Source organism: Asterias amurensis, chromosome 10 (genome assembly GCF_032118995.1).
Source record: "Asterias amurensis chromosome 10, ASM3211899v1".
NCBI lineage: Eukaryota > Metazoa > Echinodermata > Asteroidea > Forcipulatida > Asteriidae > Asterias > Asterias amurensis.
This window is the reverse complement of record NC_092657.1, coordinates 20931690-20943829: the sequence shown is the minus strand read 5'-3', so window position 1 is coordinate 20943829 and position 12140 is coordinate 20931690. Positions and strand designations below refer to the sequence as shown.

At 39.8% G+C, this 12140-nt stretch overlaps 1 pseudogene; it reads left to right on the top strand.

The window, feature by feature from the left end:
* Nucleotides 1–1965: 1965 nt before the first annotated feature.
* On the top strand, nt 1966–2961 carry LOC139942797 (microfibril-associated glycoprotein 4 pseudogene; annotated as a pseudogene).
* Nucleotides 2962–12140: the final 9179 nt, after the last annotated feature.

The window sequence follows — 12140 nt, the reverse complement described above, 5'->3', positions numbered from 1 at the left end:
GTAATGGGGAGAGGTTGATAGTATAAAACATTGTGAGAAACGGCTCCCTCTGAAGTGGCGTAGTTTTCGAAAAAGAAGTAACTTTCAACGAATTTGATTTCGAGACCTCATGTTTAGATTTTGAGGTCTCGAAATCAAGCATCTGAAAGCACACAACTTCGCGTGACAAGGTTTTTCTTTTCTTTCATTATTATCTTGCAACTCAGATGACCAATCGAGCTCAAATGTTCACAGGTTTGTTATTTTATGCATATGTTGAGTTACATCAAGTGAGAAGACTGGTCTTTGACAATTACCAATAGTGTCCAGTGTCTTTAAATAATTATAAAAGAAAACAAAACATACCGAAAAGCTGTTACATTGCTACTATTCCGAATGTGTGATGGTAACTGATTCCAAATGAACGGTCCAGCTTGTGTAAACCATGGTGGATGTCATTGCTTTGGAGGGAACTTCAAATAAGAAATATTGATATGGTATTAAACATTAGTTTTAAATATGATAAAACACGCATTGTATTGCATTATTTATAATTCATAAATACCCCAGACAGTTTCTCTACTCCTTTTGGTGGAGAACGCGTCACGTGGGGGTGTTTAAACGGTTGATAATGACCAGCGTTTACAACCGGCTGGCTTCCGCGTGTCAGGCGCGCAAGATTATCACGCAGAACGCATTACAAAGCTATAAGTAACAGCACGTAATCTACTTCTAAGCGCGCGCGCGTAATCTATTTCTAAGCGCGCGCAAGTACACACAACCCACGCGCAACAGACTATTTGCAAAAGATATTTCCAAAGATATTTGCGACATCGCAAATACTTGCAAAGATACTTTCAAAGATATTGGCGACATCGCAAATTATTTGCAAAGATATTTGCAAAGATATTTGCGACATCGCAAATTATTATTTGCAAAGATATTTGCGATGTGCGATGTCCCTTCAGGGCCACCATACGTCTCACATGTCAGACAGCCGGTGCAGAAATGCCGGATGCTATGACGAATGATGATGACGAATTCATCCAACTATCCCAGTAGAGACTACTTTTTCCTTGAATATATCTTAAACATTTACTACCTCTCCCCCCCCCCCCTCTTCAAGCTTCTTCATGGGATCTCTTGTCGTAGCTTCGTCTCTGCTGTTACTCATGGTACTTTATCGTCAGAGTGAGAATCCACAGAGATTTATCTCAACCATGTATCAAGCTAAAAACCGAGCTTTACAGAATCATGTGTTTCACTCGAAGACTGTCTCTTCTCGTGTGGTATGTGGGCGAGACTGCTCTATGGATCCACAGTGTGTAACATTCAACTACCAAATAGATAGCCATGTTTGTGAATTGAAAAGGTTATGAGAGAAAAAAACGCAATGACTTGATGGAATCGCAAAGTAGTGTCCACTAAGATGAAAAGATGGACACCTTTTCATTTGGCGTTCAGGATGTTAAAGGTATAACATATTATTATTATGTTTGCAGTTCTATCAAGCTGGTTATCATGACAATGACGTATACAAAATCTACCATACAAGCCTGACTAATGGGTTACAGGTCTACTGTGATGTGGAGACAGATAGAGGAGGCTGGCTCGTGTTCCAGATGAGACAATACGGCTCTGATGACTTCAACCAATTTGAGTTTGGTGACCTACAGGTTGCCAATAGACTAGACTGGAAACAGTAAAGCCAATCAAAACCCGCAAGAGATGATGAGGACGGCGTTTGTGCCGTAGTGTTGTGGTTCCCACCCCCTCTCTCTCGTTGCTGACGAAACGGTGACGTCAATGAGTGGAGCTTACTGCGTTAAAAGTGGTTGCAACCAAAGACTTGGTTCATTTGATCCGTCTGTGTCGGAGTCTAACTGTCAGTGTCGGTACAATCTTCAACCGACAGTGAAGAGGAAAAAAATACATTTTCCCTTTGCTACGTTTTTGAAGAAAAAAAATAATCCACCAACGTTCATCATGGAAGTTGTTATCACAATCTTGTTTCTGATTGTGATGGTACTAGACATCTGTCAAGGTGAAACCCAACGGTTCATCGAAACATTCTACTTGGCTGACAACCGAGCCTTACTGAATCATGTGTTTCAGTTGAAAACGGTATCTTCTCCTGTGATCTGTGGGCGAGACTGCTCTATGGATCCACAGTGTACATCATTCAACTATCACATCGTAGGAGGTATTTGTCAGCTGAATAATTCCAGCAGAGCTCACAGCGCCGATGACTTTGTTGGGATTCAAGGAACTGCCTACTATGATGATGACTTGGTCACTCAGTCATTTTCACTATCAATCACTATACGTTACAGTAGTTGTCAGGAGCTGTATCGAGCTGGTTACCGCAGCAGTGGTTTATACACAATCTACCCTACAAGCCTGACTGATGGGTTACGGGTTTACTGCGATATGGAGACAGATGGGGGAGGCTGGATCGTGTTCCAGAAGAGACAAGATGGAACTGTTGACTTTTACCGTACCTGGGCTGAATACCAATCTGGGTTTGGTGATCTAGATAATGAGTTCTGGTTGGGGAATGATATCCTGCGTGACCTTACTGGCTCGGGTGAATGGCGATTCAGAGTAGATATTGAAGATTGGGAGTCCAACACAGCTTGGGCTTCTTATGGTGAGTTTGCTGTTACATGTGACGAGTACACTCTCCAGGTTGGTTCATATGATAATCAGAGTACAGCAGGCGATTCAATGTCAGTTCATAATGGTTACTCATTCTCAACAAATGATAATGACAATGATTCACAAGGTTTTAGTTGTGCTGAGGCTTGTGAAGGTGCCTGGTGGTTTGACGCCTGCTTTAAGGCTCATCTGAACGGTAAATACATAACATACCTGCCGAACGACGATGTGGCAAGTTCACAGGGATTACACTGGTATGAATGGAAACAGGCGTCTTACTCCTTGAAGAAATGCAGCATGAAAATACAGCAAGTAATGAACTAAACTGTAACTCTTACCAAGGGTTATGACATGAAATGATTGACTTGTTGAACTGGAAAGGCTATTTTCACCGCTGTGTAAGAGACGCCCGATTATCTTCATATGAACACAGACTCTGAGGTCAACAATACTTCAACGGTAGGCTGCTTTAATCGTTATAACAATCTTCGTTAAAGGCAGTGGACACTATTGGTAATTACTCAAAATAATTAGTAGCATGAAACCTTACTTGGTAACGAGTAATGGGGAAAGGTTGACAGCAAAACAACATTGTCAGAAACGGCTCTCTCTGAAGTGACGTAGTTTTCGAGAAAGAAGTAATTTTCCACGAATTTGATTTCGAGATTTCAGAATTAGATATTTAAGTCTCGAAATGAAGCATCTGGAAGAACACAACTTCGTGTGACAAGGGTGTTTTTTCTTTCATAGTTATCTCGCAACTTCGACGACCAATTGAGCTCAAATTTCCACAGGTTTGTTTTTTGTACATATGTAGAGATACACCAAGTTTGTTTATAACTTAAAGCCATTGGACCCTTTCGGTACAGAAAAATAAATAAAAGTTCACAGATTTACAAATAACTTACAGGGTTTACAGAGGGTAGTGGTGAAAGACTTCTCTTGAAATATTATTCCATGAAATGCTTTACTTTTTGAGAAAACAGTAAAACACTATAAATTCTCGTTAGCGAGAATTACGGATTTATTTTAAACACATGTCATGATCGACACGGCGAAACGCGCGGATACAAGGGTGGGTTTTCCCGTTATTTTCTCCCGACTCCGATGACCGATTGAGCCTAAATTTTCACAGGTTTGTTATTTGATATAGAAGTTGTGATAAACGAAGTGTGGGCCCTGGACAATACTGTTTACCGAAAGGGTCCAATGGCTTTAAAAGGGACACGTTGAATTGGATCGGGCGAGTTGGTCTGTGAAAATCGTTTGAAAGAGTTTGTTTCAAACTGTATTTGTAAATATTGCATTGGTTAGATAGATAATTTAAAAGATAATAATTATAACGATCCACATAAACATGCCTCGATATTGCACGGTTTTCCTTTTACGTCGCGAACCAACACGGTCGGCCATTTTATGGAGTCGAAATTTCGACTCCACACAAAATGGCAGACTGTGTTCATTATCGAAACAAATGACATATGGTTTTTAATTATTTAACAAAGCGGATGTGTTTTGGGGTGGACTGGAAGTTCGAAGGATGTATTGCATGTATCTGGATGGTTTAAAAATCGTCAGTTGGTATAGCTGAGTGTTTAAGAAAAAATATATAATAATATTCTCTTTTAAATTTACCTCTTTTGCTTAGAATGTATACGTAAACCTTAGATTAGTGAACAACATCGAAAATACTGTGGACTGGTGAAAAGAGCCTGTTAAAAGAGATTGTCGTATAACAGTTTTCAGCAATATTCATGTTAAAGGGTGTATGTAACTTTTGTAGGACAAAAAACACAATGTCCACAGATTTACACTAAACTTACACAGTTTGAAGATAATGATATTAGAAAGCTTCCCTGAACATATTACGTGCTGAGGTGCTGTAGTTTTGGGGAAATGATTAAAACAATGTCATGAAAATAATTTTCGTCTCATGAGACGAAAATTATTTGAAGCATTTACAAACAAAATTCATGACATTTTTTTACTCATTTCTCAAAAACTACAGCACCTCAGTAACATTAATCGCTCACTTTCACAGGATTAAGTTGAGTGTCGCCACCGTACATGTTGTGAATAATTATCAACATTTGGCTGTGGTTCTAAAGAAATTATTGAACAGATAGAACAACAACAATAGAGAAACATGATTTTATTTTTGTTTTATTTTGCTTTGTTGACTGGAAATTTTAAATTATTGTTTGTTTGTATCTGAATGGCAAAACAAAATTAATATAAAAAATATTCGACCAAGGGTTTGGAGAAAAAAACTTGTTGACAACATTTTATTTTAACATTGTTTTCTAAATCTTAAAATGTATGTACACCTGAGATAATTGAAAAAAAAAAAAAACCATTTGTTGATTGACAATTACCTTTCACATGGTACCTGTGTAAGTGTTGACAACATTGTTGTGAATGATTAGCAGCATGTGTCCCCCCCCCCCTCCCCCAGTTAGAAGAACAAAAGATGTCTCAACAGCGATGCATATTATTGAGAATAGGTGATTACCCTTTGAGTGTTACCCAGCTAAATGGCCAATTAATCTAATTGCTCAACACTCTGCTGCCTTATGAACCTTTTTAAAATCTATTTTCCCCCTAATATTTAAGTGCACTGGACTCTATTGGTAATTGTATAACTCATAATAATTTTCAGCTTAAACATTACTTGTTAATGAGCAATGGAGAGCTGTTTATGGTATAACATGTGTGAAACAGCTCCCTATGAGGTAACGTAGTTTTTGAGAACTTTCTCACTGAAATAGTTTAAATGAATTAGGTGAGGTCTCGAACTCAAGGCATCTGGCAGCACACAACTAGTGCGACAAAAGTGTTTTTTCTTCCATTCCTATCTTGCAATCATCCGACGACCAATCCTGCTTGCATAAAATACAAACCAGTGAAAATTTGAGCTCAATCGGGCAACAATGTTGCGCGATATTAGTGCAAGAAAAAAAAAAACCTTGTCACACGATGTTGTGTTCTTTCAGATGCTTGATTTCGAGACCTCAAAATCTAGTTCTGAGGTCTCGAAATTAAATTCGTGGAAAATTACTTCTTTCTCGAAAACTACGCTACTTCAGAGGGAGCCGTTTCTCACAATGTTTTATACTATAAACAGCTCCCCATTACTCGTTACCCCAAAAGGGTTTTATGCTTATAACTGTTTTGGTCAAAATTACCAATATTTTTCAATGCCCTTCAGTCACCTTGATATCAATAATTTGAGGATGTTTTTTTCGGATAATAGCTCCAATTAGTCATGCTAGACTTTACGAATCGTAAATTCGCATTAATCAAAAGACTTTAAAACGCATTATCTCCCAGCAGCCTTGCCTGAAGCTTCGGCGTTTAAAGGTAACGGACACTATTGGTAATTACTCAAAATAATTGTTACCATACAAAATTACTGGGTAAAAAGCCATGGAGAGCTGCTGGTGATAATATAAAACATTGTAAGAAACGGCTCTCTTTTGAAGTAACTTAGTTTTCGAGAAAGAAGTAATTTTCCACGAATTTGATTTCGAGACCTCAGATTTAGAATCTGAGGTCCCGAAATCAGGCATCTGAAAGCACACAACTTCGTGTGACTGAGGTGTTTTTTCTTCCATTATTATCCCGCAACTTCGACGACCAATTGAGTTCAACTTTTAACAGGTTTGTTGTTATGTGCATGTTGAAACACACCAAGAGAGAAGACTGGTCTTTGACAATTACTAATAGTGTCCAGTGTCTTTAACTATTATTATCACACAATTGTTTAATAAATAAAGCCATCTCGATACGATTAGTTCGAAGGTAGTTTGTATTAAAGCTCCAATTAGTCATGGAAGACGTCAACTTAAAGTTGTCATCCTTCCATTGACATAAAACAGCATCAACAATTTATATTCGGCAGCCTTGCGTGAAGCTTCTTCGTTTAACTGGCCAGGTTAAAAAAGTGGAGTCAACTTAATAATTATGAATAATTCGCAGGTAGTTTGTATTAAAGCTCCAATTAGTCACGCGAGACTTCAACTTAAAATGTTCATCCTTCCATGGCCAAAACAGCATATAAATAATGTATCCCCTGTAGCCATGGGGAAGCTTCTGCATTTAACTAATCACAAAAAGGTGGAGTAAACTTGATATCAATAATTCAAATGTGGTTTGTATTTAAACTGCTATTAGAATATACAGCAAGATAGTCTACCTGAGTAGGATTTGAAACTTAGCATCGTGGAAATACGACATAAATGGTTTGTGGTAATACCAATGTTAATCCCTAAATGAGTAGGGGTGGTTCTGAAAAACTCTTTCTAACTTAAGACTAATCTTAAGACTTTAGGACGAGTCCCAACCCTGCACTGTAGCATGCAGACCTTAAGATTAATCCCAAGTTAGGACGAGTTACTCGTCCTAACTCAAGATAAGACGAGTCCTAACTCTTTGTGAAATCGACGGATGGCAAGTAGATGCACACTTTGTATAATCACAAAACAAATTTTATCGATATACATCAACATGCAATGCATCAATCCAATTTACAAACAAGACAGTGGACACTATTGGTAATTGTCGAAGACTAGCCTTCACAGTTGGTGTATCTCAACATATGCATAAAATAACTAACCTGTGAAAATTTGAGCTCAATCGGTCATCGAAGTTGCGAGATAATAATGAAAGAAGAAAACACCCTTGTCACATGAAGTTGTGTGCGTTTAGATGGTTGATTTCGAGACCTCAAGTTCTAAAGTTGAGGTCTCGAAATCAAATTCGTAGAAAACGACTTCTTTCTCCAAAACTAGGGAACTTCAGAGGGAGCTGTTTCTTACAATGTTTTATACCATCAACCTCTCCCCATTACTTGTCACCAAGAAAGGTTTTATGCTAATAATTATTTTGAGTAATTACCAATAGTGTCTGCCTTTAACACTCACTTTTGCGAAGACGAAAAGCCCAATGCAACAGCCTGGTTTCTGATAACAGCTGCAACAACCAACAATATTCTTCAAACGGGCTCTCTTTCGGATGTTATTCAGCTACACGAACAGTTACGATGAATAGGACAGACTTCTAAAAAAACAAATATTATACGAATCTTCATTGATAGTAAACAGTACTGTACCTGGGGTGGATTTCACAAAGGTAGTCCTAACTTAGGTAGGACTAGTCCTAGGCAATGCTAAGAGATAGGACCAGTCCTAAGTTAGGATGAGTTACTGGTCCTAACTTAGGACCAGTCATTATCTCTATCATTGCCTAGGACTAGTCCTAAGTTAGGACTACCTTTGTGAAATTCACCCCAGCTGCAACAAGCAACAATCTTCTTCAAACGGGCTCTTTTTCGGATGTTACTCAGCTACACGAACAGTTACGATGAATAGGAGAGACTTCTAAAAAATAAATGCTATTACGAATCTTCATTGATAGTAAACAGTACAAGTACCTGACCGCATATTTTGCTCATTCATCCAAATAATAAGAGGTATTCGGTACACATATTTTGCCTTTGTGTTTTTAGCATACCAAGCAAACTTTTACAGTAGAAGATTAAGGAAACATTCCGGGTTTTAAGAACTTGGACCATTGATCGACATTACACTATAGTAGTTGGTGCGTTGGATTCCCTTGGTCGACCCCGGTCGCGATTTTTTTCCCCAAACGACATGGCAATATTTTTTTCCCTGCCGCTGTGATTGGCTCTTTCCGTCAGATTACGTCATCGTGAAATTGGCCTGCTCTTTCACCAAATCAATTGGCCCGTATTCATGCTTACATCTTTATACAGATGTATGTATAAAGATGTAAGCAAAAGCCTAGAAAAAGCAATTGCTATTTTGTATGATACGGCCCAATGCAATGTCGTTTGGGGGAAAAAAAATCGCACCCCGCGAGCTGCCCGGCCCGGTACGTTAGCTTTGACATCATTCCAGGGGCTGACCCCGGTCAGCCCAAGTGCCCTGCTTGTGGAATTGGTCACTTGGGGCTGGCTCATGGTGCATGACGTCATACATGAGAGGGTGAGTGATCGTTCCGGGTGAGGGTTCAAAATTATGGAGCTATTATACGAAAACTAAGGACGGCACTAAAAACTAACCTCTACAGCGGTTCGGAACTTTTCGTGTGCTCTCGGAACATTCCGGCACGGTTCGCTACGATCCCCCACGGAGCAGGTTTGGGGAGTTGCTACATAAGAGTGGACTAACCACTAGGACCTGGTTGTTAATGATTTCATGTCTAAAAGATGCAAGTACTGCTTCAGACCTCTTTATTCAAGTACATTTGTAGCAGCAGGTTTGGGGAGTTGTTACATAAGAGTGGACTAACCACTGGGACCTGGTTGTTTATATTTTCATGTTTAAAAGATGCAAGTACTGCTTCAGACCTCTATATTAAAGTACATTTGTAGCAGCAAGTTTGGGGAGTTGTTACATAAGAGTGGACTAACCACTGGGACCTGGTTGTTTATAATTTCCATGTATAAAAGATGCAAGCACTGCTTCAGACCTCTTTATTCAAGTACATTTGTAGCAGTAGGTTTGGGGAGTTGTTACGTAAGAGTGGACTAACCACTGGGACCTGGTTGTTTATATTTTCATGTATAAAAGATGCAAACACTGCTTCAGACCTCTTTATTCAAGTACATTTGTAGCAGCAGGTTTGGGGAGTTGTTACATAAGAGTGGACTAACCACTAGGACCTGGTTGTTAATATTTTCATGTCTTCAGACCTCTTTATTCAAGTACATTTGTAGCAGCAGGTTTGGGGAGTTGTTACATAAGAGTGGACTAACCACTAGGACCTGGTTGTTAATATTTTCATGTTTAAAAGATGCAAGCACTGCTTCAGACCTCTTTATTCAAGTACATTTGTAGCAGCAGGTTTGGGGAGTTGTTACATAAGAGTGGACTAACCACTAGGACTTGGTTGTTAATATTTTCATGTCTAAAAGATGCAAGCATATGCAAAATGACGTCATAAGGTCATTCTCGCTCGGGTATTCTCCGATGGGCCGAACCGCTGTGGAGTTTAGTACTTTCCGAAAACTAAGCGTACAAAAGTTAATCAGCACAATACAATTGTGCCACCAATCTGCCATGTCAAAAATGTACAAGTGACTGGTATCCTGCTCATTTCTGCTAAGAAAGAACGATATGCAATAATGTACATGCAGCTCTTAGCCCTATATAGGAGTAATTCGTACACAGATACTGTAGTATTATACGGAAGTGTAAGGCCGGCATGGCTAATGCAGCTTTATGATGAAGTTGGACCCTGGGCCCAGTTTCATTTCCGGGGGCAGAATCTCCTGCCAACCCCAGCCGACGATCGGTCTCACGACGCCGTCACACATTGGACTCTGACTGAAGTCGTTTGGAAGACCAGGCCCAGCTGAAAAAGATCGATTGCCGAAAGCAGGACTTTCAAGATTGTTGCTCGGATAATGTTTTTGAGAATAACACAAGTAAATATTGTTTGATCTTTCTCATGAATACGCGCAGAGCGATGTCGGTCACTTCGTACCCAAGTCACTTTGTACCCAGGTTACTTTGTACCCAGGTCACTTTGTACCCAGGTCACTTTTTACCCAGGTCACTTTGTACCCAGGTCACTTTGTACCCAGGTCACTTTGTACCCAGGTCACTTTGTACCCAGGTCACTTTGTACCCAGGTCACTTTCTACCCAGGTCACTTTCTACCCAGGTCACTTTCTACCCAGGTCACTTTGTACCCAGGTCACTTTGTACCCAGGTCACTTCGTACCCAAAGTCACTTCGTACCCAAGTCACTTCGTACCTTCAATTACCTGACTTCTACTGATGTGGCCGGCCGGCACGCCGCCAGGAAAAGTTTCCATATGGCGCCACCACTTTTTCATTCGATATGAAATAATGTTTTTGAGAATAACACAAGTAAATATTGTTTGATCTTTCTCATGAATACGCGCAGAGCGATGTCGGTCACTTCGTACCCAAGTCACTTTGTACCCAGGTTACTTTGTACCCAGGTCACTTTGTACCCAGGTCACTTTGTACCCAGGTCACTTTGTACCCAGGTCACTTTGTACCCAGGTCACTTTCTACCCAGGTCACTTTCTACCCAGGTCACTTTCTACCCAGGTCACTTTGTACCCAGGTCACTTTGTACCCAGGTCACTTCGTACCCAAAGTCACTTCGTACCCAAGTCACTTCGTACCTTCAATTACCTGACTTCTACTGATGTGGCCGGCCGGCACGCCGCCAGGAAAAGTTTCCATATGGCGCCACCACTTTTTCATTCGATATGAAATAATGTTTTTGAGAATAACACAAGTAAATATTGTTTGATCTTTCTCATGAATACGCGCAGAGCGATGTCGGTCACTTCGTACCCAAGTCACTTTTTACCCAGGTCACTTTGTACCCAGGTCACTTTGTACCCAGGTCACTTTTTACCCAGGTCACTTTGTACCCAGGTCACTTTGTACCCAGGTCACTTTGTACCCAGGTCACTTTGTACCCAGGTCACTTTGTACCCAGGTCACTTCGTACCCAAAGTCACTTCGTACCCAAGTCACTTCGTACCTTCAATTGCCTGACTTCTACTGATGTGGCCGGCCGGCACGCCGCCAGGAAAAGTTTCCATATGGCGCCACCACTTTTTCATTCGATATGAAATAATATGGTATCTAACTTACCTCAATGAGATATCCCTTTTATAGTGTTCGAAACGTTGAGACCACCCCCCGCTCTTCCAGAGCCAACACTCGCACAATGTAATCCTACCACAAGTTTTTTTCAAGCGAAAACTTGCGACGGAGTACGACCATCTCATTCGCCGGGCCTTGGGACTCCCCATCCCATATCAATTTGGGCAGAGGGATGTGACTGAGTCAAATTTACAATTAGTATTACTTTCTTTTTACTGTACTGTGGTAAGAGATTCGGTGAAACCGAATATCCCCCGCCCCAACAGCGCGGCGGTTTCAATCTTTTTGTGTATTATTATAAGCTTTTTTTCTGACATAGCGCCCTCTTTCGAATCATCCTGTTTCACTTATGACACCATACGTAGTCTCTACACAAGACGTATTCCATGTTTTTACCATTGTGTAATTTTATTTGATTGACTGGTTGATTTGTTTATTTATTTGTTATTTATTTATTTGTTTATGTATTTATTTATTTGTTTGTTTGTTTGTTTATTTGCCTTATTATATTGTTCTGGTTTGATATCGGTCAAAAAATAAATAAATAAATACAAAATATTCTTAAAAAAACAACAATAGGTCTGAAATTGTCTTTTAATAATTCTGTAAGTAAACACAGTGTTGTTGTTTAAAAAATGAAAAAAAATGGACATTCTGCTCGACTTTTTAGCGAAATGTCGCACACTACAAACTGCACACTTTGCACCAAAATAAACGTCATAAACAAGGAGGCTTTACACTGCGCATCATTTCTACGCAGGTTTAGTTTGGACAGGTACCCGGCATGAAACCACAACGAGATCAATGATGAAGTCTCATGTTGTTTGA